General features: G+C 37.0%; 1 pseudogene; it reads left to right on the top strand.

Moving 5' to 3' along the window:
• Positions 1–877: 877 nt before the first annotated feature.
• LOC123785407 (large ribosomal subunit protein mL39-like) lies at positions 878–9,200 on the top strand (annotated as a pseudogene).
• Positions 9,201–11,287: the final 2,087 nt, after the last annotated feature.

Below are 11,287 nucleotides of genomic sequence, written 5' to 3'. Positions count from 1 at the left end.
TTTTTAAAAATTTTATGTATTGGGGCAGCTGGTTGACTCAGGGTTAAGCAATTGCCTTCAGATGCTTCAGCTCAGGTCATGACCCCAGGGTCCAGGGATCATGCCCCATGTCAGGCTCCCTGTAGGGAACCTGCTTCTCCCCCTCTTTCTGCTGTTCCCCCCACTTGTGGTCTCTGGCTCTCTCTCTCTGTCAAATAAATAAATAAAACCTTTAAAAAATAAATAGATAAAATAAAAATTTTATCTATTTTCTAATTTCAATTGTAACTTGCTTATGAGACAATAACATATCTCTCTCAAATTCTTGTTCATTTTAACAGAATATGGACAATGGCCTTGAGTGGAAATAAAGATCTGACTTGTCTTCTGAAAGATGGATTTATAACGTATTTTTTTTACTGTATAAGTCTAAGTACACTTTAAGCAAATCAAGCATTTTGTATGCAATCAATCCCCTAGATTGTAAAGACTTGTTATTTGGTAATTGAAATATTTATGCCTTAATGAAATACTCGGACAGAGCCAAAAGTGTTTGGGCTGCTGCTTTGTTTCAGAAATGTTTTTAAAATGATTTTAAAGTAAATCCTTTGTGACTGAAAAAGAAAAAGTTCAAAATAATTAGAAGCCATTTAGTTTTAGAATAACTTCTCAAAGAACTGTGAATTAAAATTAATCCCTAGTTGCTTTAAAGTCTCTCGTTAGTTGAACTGTTCATAATTAATAATTAATATATAGTTCTAAAATGCTTACATTTTTGGAAAGAAGCACTATATAATGGTTTATAGATAAGTGTCATTTGACAAAAACTTTACAAAAATAACTGACATTTTCATTAATGAGACTAAAATATGGGAGCACGGGGATTGCAAAGGAAGCAATGTCCATGGGGGTCTGGAAGCTTCGGCTCTGGTAGGCAGCCCCTGGTGGTAGCGTGGGATGGCTGGCTAGAGATTTATAGCAACATGGCCAACTTCTCAGCTGTCGCTGACAGAACTGATAGAAATGCAGAATGATCTCCTTAGTAAAGAGAAAAACAGGCAGTTACCATTAACTCCTCCAGCTGAGAAGATTGAAGTTAAACACTTTGAGAAAACCGATCGATGCTGGCACTGTCTTTGTGATGAACAAAAACATTTCAACTCCTTACGTTTTGTCATGCATTTAAGTGGGTGGGATTGTCATGCATTTAAGTGGGTGGGATTGCAGGAAGTCCATTCCAGCTCTTGTGGACAGACAGCCTTGGGGCACCCTTTGACCAAGGCCTGCGAACTTAAATTTCTTACTTTCAAAGATCATGCTCCAGGGGAAGTCAACAAGTTCTATGAGCATTTTTATACCATGATGATGGGCTGTGTGACAGAGAAGGCAGTTGAAGGTGAATATGTGCTCAATTTGTTCAGAGCTCCAGAAGTTCGTGTAATCTCTGGAGACATCTGTTATGATGTAGTTTTATTTTATTTTATTTTTAAGATTTTATTTATTTATTTGACATTGAGAAAGAGAGAGCACAAGTAGGCCGAGCAGCAGGCGGAACACAAGCAGGGGGAGTGGGAGAAGAAGAAGCAGGCTTCCAGTGGAGGAGCCTGAGGTGGGGCTTCATACCAGAACGCAAGGATCATGCCCTGAGCCGAAGGCAGATGCTTAACGACTGAGCCACCCAGGTGCCCCAAAAAAGATATATTTCAACACAGCAAGTACAAAATAGATTTCGACAAAATAGATTTCGTGGAGGAGAAGGTGTCTCAGACCCCTGAGACAATAGTCCAACTACACAAATTTGATGACTTAATTGATGTGAGCAAGGGTCCTATTATTCTAAGAACAAATATTTGTTTGTAGTTTGAAGAGTCAGCAGGTCACAATCTTCAAGCCACCCAGTCATGTCTTGTAGGAAGATTACATTGTATGATACAGGATAAGCTACTGAAAAGATCTCAGAAAATGGTAATTAAAGATTAAATTAAACCTTCAGAGGGAAGTGCATCTATCTAGTAACTTTCTAAAATGAAATACAGGTAGTAGATTAAAATAAAGTTTTCTATGAAACAAAACGAAACAAACATGGGAGCACAGCCCTCTTGGCAGACCAGGAATTACAGTGGTTCTGAGTTGCTGGCCTTATTAGCTCTGATGCCTCTCCTCAGTTTTTTGTTTTTCTCTTACTCTCATCTGGAGCTATCTTTCATAACCTCTCCATTTCCATCTGCTCACTTTTTCAGAGAAATATGCCTGTAGTTTAGGTCTTTGTAGATATGTTCTCTGGCTTCGCTTAAAAACAGTGTTTTCCAGTTAATTTACATTATTTATGTAGTTCATTTAAGCCCAAATAAATCTAAATTATCTCCTTAAAGAAAGTAAGAAATGTATACTTCATGAATTCCATGACTTAGTATGGTATTTTTTGTTTTTTTGTTTCCGTATAATATTAATTCAGAGAGGAATGAAAGGTGTAGAGCAGTAGCTTGACTACTGAATGATAATGCCTCAATGACCCAATCAAACTCTAGCCCAACTTCAGACATATAAGTAATAAAGCTCAAGAAATCCAAAATTAATTTTAGTGTATTTGACTTGTGTTTAATTGGGTGAATAGATAATTTCTTTGCACATTTTCAGAAATGAGATATTTAAAAAATGAATGACAATAATTTGGGGAAGTTTATTAATTATGCGAAAAATTAACTCATCTTCTTATCTGCTACTGGTACTTATGACTTACTTTTTTCTTGTTTATTTGAGTACACTTTTAATTCAAGTCATATCTGTCAGAAAGAAAAATCACATATAATAGCAATATTTATTTTATTATGTTTAGTATTTCTACATTTCTTTAATAAAGACAACTTTGAACAACTTACAGCTGAAAAGACACTTGAAGTAAATAGTAAGCTTTACTTTCTGAGCAATGCAGTAGATATGATTTTTACATAAACATGCAGTGGACATGAAGATATGATCCCATAATGATGTGTTGACATCATCCTGGAAAGTGGTCAAGTATTACAGATTCAGAAAACCTTAGAATAATCTGGCTATGACTGGCTCTATCAAAGACCAAAAAATGCAAAACAGAACATTTAATTGGTTGGATCATATAATGCACTCTCTTGTTCTGGTTACTGCCAAGTTAGTCTTGGCTTAATTAGACTGGTTCTAAAATTTGAAACAAATAAACATCAATAATAGAGTTAGAATCACACTTCTTAAGAACAATGCTTTTGGCCTAGAAGGTTCAACAACTTCTTCTTTCCTTTTTTTTTTTTTTAATTATGCTCAGGTAGCCACTGTATGGTAGTGTTCAATGATTCATTAGTTGCATATAACACCCAGTGCTTGTTACAACACATGCCCTCCTTAATACCCATTCCCTGGCTACCCCATTCCCCCCACACCCTTTCCCTCTGAAACCCTCAGTTTGTTTCCCGGAATCCATAGTCTGTCATGGTTCATCTCCCTCTCTGATTTTTCCCCATTCAGTTTTCCCTCCTTTCCCCTATGGTCCTCTGTGCTATTCGTTATGTTCCACTATGAGTGAAACCATATGATAAGTGTCTTTCTCTACTTGACTTATTTCACTCAGCATAATCCTCTCCAGTTCTATCCCTGTCGATGCAAATAGTGGGTATTCATCCTTTCTGATGGCTTAGTAATATTCCATTATATATATATGTACCACATCTTCTTTATCCATTCATCTGTTGAAGGGTATCTTGGCTCCTTCCACAGTTTGGCTATTGTGAACATTGCTGCTATGAATATTGGGGTCATGTGTCCCTTCTTTTCACTCCATCTATATCTTTGGGTTAAATACCTAGTAGTGCAATTCCTGGGTCATAGGGTAGCTCCATTTTTTAACTTTTTGAGGAACATCCACACTGTTTTCCAGAGTAGCTGTACCAGCTTGCATTCCCACCAACAGTGTAAGAGGGTTCCCCTTTCTCCACATCCTCGCCAACATTTGTTGTTTCCTGTTTTGTTAATATTTGCCATTCTAACTGGTGTAAGGTGGTATCTCATTATGGTTTTAGTTCGTATTTCCCTGATGGCTAGTGATATTGAATATTTTTTTCATGTGTCTGTTAGCCATTTGTATGTCTTCTTTGGACAAGTGTCTGTTCTTATCTTCTTCCCATTTATTGACTGGATTATTTGTTTTTTGGGTGTTGTGTTTGATAAGTTCTTTATGTATCTTGATTACCAGCCCTTTGTAATGTCATTTGCAAATACCTTCGTCCATTATGTGGGTTGCCTCCTAGTTTTGTTGACTGTTTCCTTTGCTGTGCAGAAGCATTTTGTCTTGATGAAGTCCCAAAAGTTCATTTTTGCTTCTGTTTCCCTTGCCTTTGGAGATGTGTCTTGAAAGATGTTGGTATGGCTTATGTTGAAGAGGTAACTGCCTATGTTCTCCTCTAGGATTTTGATGGATTCCTGTCTCACATTGAGGTCTTTCATCTATTTTGAGTTTATCTTTGTGTATGGTGTAAGAGAATGGCCCAATTTCATTCTTCTGTATGTAGCTGTCCAATTTTCCCAACACCACTTATTGAAGAGACTGTCTTTTTTCCATGGATATTTTTCCTGATTTGTCAAAGATTAGATGACCATAGAGGTGAGGGTCCATTTTTGGAGTCTCTATTCTGTTCCATTGGTCTATGTGTCTGTTTTTGTGCCAATACCATGCTATCTTGGTGATTACAGCTTTGTAATATAACTTGAAGTCAGGCAATGTGATGCCCCCAGCTTTGTTTTTCTTTTTCAATATTACCTTGGTGATTCAGGGTCTTTTCTAATTCCATACAAATTTTAGGATTGTTTGTTCCAGCTCTGTGAAACATGCCAATGGTATTTTAATAGGGATGGCATTGAAGGTGTAGATTGCTCTGGGTAGCATAGACATTTTAACAATGTTGATTCTTCCAATTCATGAGCATGGATTTTTCCATCCTTTTGTGTCTTCCTCAATTTCTTTCATAAGTGTTCTGTACTTTCTAGAGTATAGATCCTTTACCTCTTTGGTTAAGTTTATTCCTAGGTGTCTTACAGTTTTTGGTGCTATTTTAAAAGGAATCATTTCCTTATTTTTTCTTTCTACAGTTACATTTTTAGTGCATAGAAAAGCAACTGATTTCTGTGCATTGATTTTGTATCCTGCCACATTGCTGAATTGGTATATGAGTTCTAGTAATTTGGGGGTGGAGTCTTTTGGGTTTTCCACATAAAGTATCATGTCATCTGTGAAAACAGAGAGTTTGACTTCTTCTTTGCCAATTTGAATGCCTTTTATTTCTTTTTGTTGTTTGATTGTTGATGCTAGAACTTCTAGTACTATATTGAACAATAGCGGTGAGAGTGGGAATCCCTGTTGTGTTCCTGACCTTAAGGAAAAAGCTCTCAGCTTTTCCCCACTGAGAATGATATTTGCTGTGGGCTTTTCATAGATGATTTTTACGATATTAAGGAATGTTCCCTCTATTCCTGTATATGATCTTTTCAATTGATGAAGAAAAGCCTTTGACAAAATACAACATCCTATCCTGATTAGAAGATTCAACTTCTTATCCATCATTATCCTCTACCTTTGTTGTAAAGCTTAATTACACATGTACACACACACACACACACACACACACACACAGCTACATACACTGATATTGCGCAGATATATACATATATACAGATATGGAGTATTCTCTTAGGTTTGTCACAATAATGTTTTCTTATATTTGTATTTTATTTTATAATAGTATCTGAAACTCAAAAACAATAAGTTGTTCTCTGCTTTATTAAAAATACATTACAAAGTTTAGTTTATTTGTTAAAAATAAATATGAAACAACAATTTAGACTATTCTTTTCATAAATATATCCATTCGATCCATTTATTAGAAGTCACATGTGAAATTTAGTGTTAAAATTCTCCCAAGGATAGTATGGAAAGCCAACTTATACAGTTTTTTTTTGTTTTTAAAGACTCTATTTATTTATTTGACAGAGATAGAGACAGCCAGCGAGAGAGGGAACACAAGCAGGGGGAGTGGGAGAGGAAGAAGCAGGCTCCCAGTGGAAGAGCCTGACGTGGGGCTCGATCCCAGAACATCGGGATCACGCCCTGAGCCGAAGGCAGACACTTAACGACTGAGCCACCCAGGCGCCCCAACTTATACAGTTTTATTTCCTTTAGTCTCCTGTTTGAGGTTTAGAGACTCTCATTTGAACCCTAGATCATTTTCCTCACAAACACACCTGTAAGATCCTTATAATTACTATGTAGAGACAATTCAGATCATTTGAATAGATATGTAATAACAATAATTCTAAATATTTTAATGTTAGCGAGAGTAGCTCATATAAGGCAGCCCCCAGATAGAAACAATTTATTTTTTAAATCACCTTATCCTTATAGTTAATTGCTGTTTTATACTTTTGACTTTATCATGGATATTTTTAATGTAACTACCAATTTTTCATATCATACCTTTTTTTTCCCTTATTCATAGGGCAATAAGCCTGCTCTGAACAGTTGTGTGACCTGCGACAAGAAAACAAATGCAGGTTCTCCTACCATATGTACAAATATTTTAAAATATAAGCCAAGATAACAAAGTTAAATAAAACATGTTCTATATCCTAAACTTGCCAGTTAACCTGCTTAACACAAAACTGAAAAATTTGGTATAAAGCTATATTTTACATTATGGTTCATGTCCATGCCTTAAGCATAGAGCCCTAGTTAAGGGCCTCCATTCCCTGAAGCTAAAGGCAGTCCACAAGCTTAGGATTGTTATTTGATTTTTAACTTTTTACTACATTCATTGGCATTTTCGGCACTTACTACATTCCCAAATAATCGACTCAGACAAAATGACCCCAAAATATACTCTGTGTATGTTAAATATAACATGAAAAATAAACACTTTATGTTTTAGAAAGAATTATAGCAGAATATCTGATGGCTCAAGGTTGCAAAGGACTCCTGGAGAAAAAAAAAAAACACAACTGTAGTGGGCAGATTGTAATACTGAAGGTCTTCAAAGGATTTAAAGAAAATCTTTCCATGAAAAGACACCAAAAACAAAGGTTAAAAAAAAAAAAAGCATACAAATAAAATATAACCAATGCATATACATGATTTTCAGGGTGATACTTATTCTCTATTTCTTATATTTGTATAGGATTTAGGAAATTTCCAACATTCTCCCCAGGAGCAAAGTAGTTGGTGGGGGCCTTGAGCTCAATTCCATATACAATAAGGAAAATTGGGCATTTATAGCCAAGAAGTAGGGTGGAAAATTACTGAGAGGAAACATCCATGATAGGGGGAGATTCTGGCTAAACTCACCCAACAGGCTTCTTGCTGAAGACAGGCCAGAGTAAAGACATCACCTGGGTAATGGTAGAGATTAAGGAACAGCATTAGATATCAAGGATTCTGATAAACCAGCAGGATCTTGCTGAAACTGGGTAATGCAGTGATGACCATGGAAGTCCAAAAATCAGGGCCTACCTGAGAAGAGTTCAGGGGAGGCTAAGGAGAGTTTACTTAGGGAGGGAATCTTTGTCACGATTTCTCCCAAAACCCATTGCCAGCTTTATGTTTCTCTATACCCCTTATCATCTTCTAATAAAGTATGCAGTTGATTTATTCATTTTGTTACATTTCCCCTGTTAAAATGCAAACTCCAAGAGAGCATGGATTTTTAAATCTAATTTTGTTCTTTGCAGTTGACCCATCAACTAGAACACTGACTGCTCAGAGTAGGGACTCAGTAAACATTTATTGATTTATTATCTATTGCATAATTTTTATTGGGCCTTTGAAATAAAATAATTCATGAAAATTATTTCTAATAATACCTGGAATAAAACCTTTAGTAAATAAAAATGGTGAGCATTTTCTCTGTTGTATTTTAAGACATTAGATCTAGAATGGGTTAATATAATACTGTAGAAAGTAAAAATGACCGTTTAGCTGACAATCCTGAATAAATGGTATGGTTAGCATACTGTTTTGCCTCTTAGATACAATTGATTTTACTGCTGCTAGAAATAGCAAATGGAAGAATTCACTGATTTTATTCTTGTGGATGTTTCTCCTCTCTTCCACTTGAAGTCCCTGACGTGCTGCTGATAAGCAGGCATGGGATTTGACAAATATTCTCTAATTTATTCCTGGTGTTCAAGTGTGCAAAACACAGGCAAAAAATCAGAAAGCCAGAAAACTTGCCATGATGTCAAAATAAGAAAAGAATGTTTAACCTCAAAAAGAACTTTTTTAGTTGAAATACACATTTATGTGAACATTATAAGCATTATCCTTCTGAGTAACAAATCCCATGGATTTCAGGTACTCTGGGAAGAACAATTATAATGCATTTGTCAATGATTTGCCTAAATTTGACTTATAGACTCCTAAGTGCTTAGGGGATTTTAGTGAACAAGAGAACAAGACAAATACCCCCTATGCTCTTACTGAAGTTACTGTATAAGAAGACGTGGAGGGGCGCATGGGTGGCTCAGTCGTTAAGCGTCTGCCTTCGGTTCAGGCGTGATCCTGGCGTTCTGGGATCGAGCCCCACATCAGGCTCCTCCGCTGGGAGTCTGCTTCTTCCTCTCCCATTCCCCCTGCTTGTGTTCCCTCTCTCGCTGGCTGTCTCTCTCTCTGTCAAACAAATAAATAAAATCTTTAAAAAAAATAAGATATGGATTCAATAATGCATTTATATGAACTTAAAGTAGTGTACATTATATAGGGTATGTTAGAAATAGACAGACTGTACAATTTAAATAGCCTTGAGGTCTATGAAGGGAACCTGGAAAATATGATGGTTAAGCTAAGACTAAAGAAAGAAGTAAGTAGATATTAACTTAGGTAGAGAGGAAATACAGGAGGAGGGAATAGTATTTAGAGAGACTGTGAGGTGAAAGTTTATCTGAGCACTGCAGGAAATTGAAGAACAGTCCAACTAAAACATAGAACTTCAAGCGAAGAGAGGTGGGTGATGAGGCTCAGAAAATGAATGGCCTGATAACGTATTTAAAGTTTATCTTAAAGGCAAATGCAGCCATTTGAAGATAAGTGTGGCATCACTGGAGAGGATGAAGTGGAGACCATGAGAGATCATTTAACAGCTAGTGTGGTCATCCAGATCGTGGTCACCTGGACTAGGTTGGTGGCAGCAAAGATGCAGAGAGGTGGATAGACTGCAGAGATATGAGACGTGAATGATTGGGTGTGTGAGATGTACAGAGAGGAGTGATCAAGGCTCAGTTCACCATTTCTGGCTTGAAAAGCTAGATGAACATGGTTTGCTAATTTGCACATGTGTTTACTAATATAGAAACAAAAGAGGAAGAGTAAGTGTGGAGGGAAAAATCAATGATGCGCTCAGTGAGAAATACAAAATACAGTGCAGGCAGAATGCAGATGAGAAGTCTGAGCTGAAGAGAGGTATTTGCCATCGGCAGCACAGACACGGTATTCTGTTTCAACCCTAGCTAGTAGTACGCAGTATAGTTCTGACATGGACATCCTGAGTCAGCCTCACACTCCACAGTTCTATGGACATGACTTCCAGAAAGAATTAACTTAAAATTTCATTTATGAAGAATCAGAAAAGTAAGAATCAAAATAGTAATTATACCCTCAGATGAGAATGTAGCAATCCCATTCTAAGCCTTAAATTAAGTGAATACAGTTTTATTTTTCAGTTGGTCTCTTGAACTTGAATCTATGTGTATTAATATAATTCATTGTTTTCAATGATCCATATTTTGCTCCTTTCAATACAAGATTCTTGTTTTCTTTGTTTCTGTTCCCCTTATATTTTTCCCACAAAGTACAATTTTCACTTGTAGAAGCAGCTCGATCATCTGCACTTGAAAACATATTCCCGAACCTGCAATTCCATGGGGCTCTTTCATTTTGGCATTTCTTGTGAACCAAGACAATAACAGCTTCATTTTTAGAGCAGCCTGAATAGGGCTTCGTAGCCTCCTCATTCCTGTAACAAAGTCTACTCAATGTGTTCATGTCATCTGTCACCTGTCTCTCTTCACATCTTCCTGGGGGCTTGGGGCTTGGGGCTTGGGAGCTGGCATGAGAGTATACTGGTACTGTGACTACTGCTATTGCCATAAATAAGAGAAATCCTTTTGTCTCTGACCAGGGAGTATCATGACTTCTGCTAGCATCCAAGAATGAGAGACAGATTAATGAGCTAGCTTGCAAGTAAAGTAACATCGGATCCTTCACTGTTCTCTGTTAATATGAAAAACAAAAACAAAAATCAACTACTATTTGTATGAACTAATAGAGAGACTACTAGAATTTCCTAGTGTACATTAGACAAAATGAGAGGTAAATTTATTGTGACCATGCAATGATATAGGGGCTAGTCAACCTGGTTTAGATTATGAAAATGAGGCCTCGGGAGGTAATCCTAATAGGAAAAAGTCATACCAGATACAATAGTATCTAAGGAGAAAATTCTGTCAATTCAGGGAGTCAAAAAATTAAAGGTGCAATTTTATTGGTTAGGACATAGGCTACTAATTAGAAACAAAATTCTGATATTATCCATTCTAAAAGACAGGGTTATGTTGCAGCTGAAAATATAATTAAATGGGGTGGGACATTGTGGCCTTTCTCACTCCTTAATACATGTAAGTGCTCTAAGAATACACTTGATTGATGATAGCATGTATAGCACACATACACAGATACACTCCGAAGATTCAGTGCTTGTGTAATGGTATGATCTTCTAGTTTCAGAAGAAGGTGTGCACTGGGCAGAGTTCTCCTTTTGGAAATGGTTAGGAGAAATAAACTACCACAGTATTCACAACGTGGACCCCAGGAGCACTAAACAACAAGAGCTGCTGAGGCCGTGGAATTCTCAGGAAGGACGAGAGCTGATTTATTGATAGCATGCCAGGCCCCTGAATTATGAAAGGGTCAGGTGCATTCTGCCCCAAATCTTTCATCTCTCTAAAGGTAATCTCTCAAACAGCACTTAAGGCGAGTTCCTCAACTACATAGTACCTGGATTTATGCCTAACAGACATGGTGGGTGCCGAGTTTTTAGTGCATTGCACATGTTTAGAAGGGACTTAACCACCAGCTTACCTACACTGCAGGTTCCAATGGACTGAGCATGACTATCAGGCAGCATGTCTCAGGGAGGCAGAGTCTGCATACAGTAAGGATTATGTGATGCATGAACATATGTTGGCAGGTGTACGTGGGTGTACATGTGTGCACATGTGAGGACTTAAACATTAAGCACTC

This window comes from Ursus americanus, chromosome 15 (assembly GCF_024610735.1).
Source record: "Ursus americanus isolate L20-20 chromosome 15, mUrsAme1.1.p, whole genome shotgun sequence".
NCBI classification, from domain to species: domain Eukaryota; kingdom Metazoa; phylum Chordata; class Mammalia; order Carnivora; family Ursidae; genus Ursus; species Ursus americanus.
Note: the sequence above shows the minus strand (reverse complement) of the source record. Positions and strands in the feature narration are given on the sequence as shown.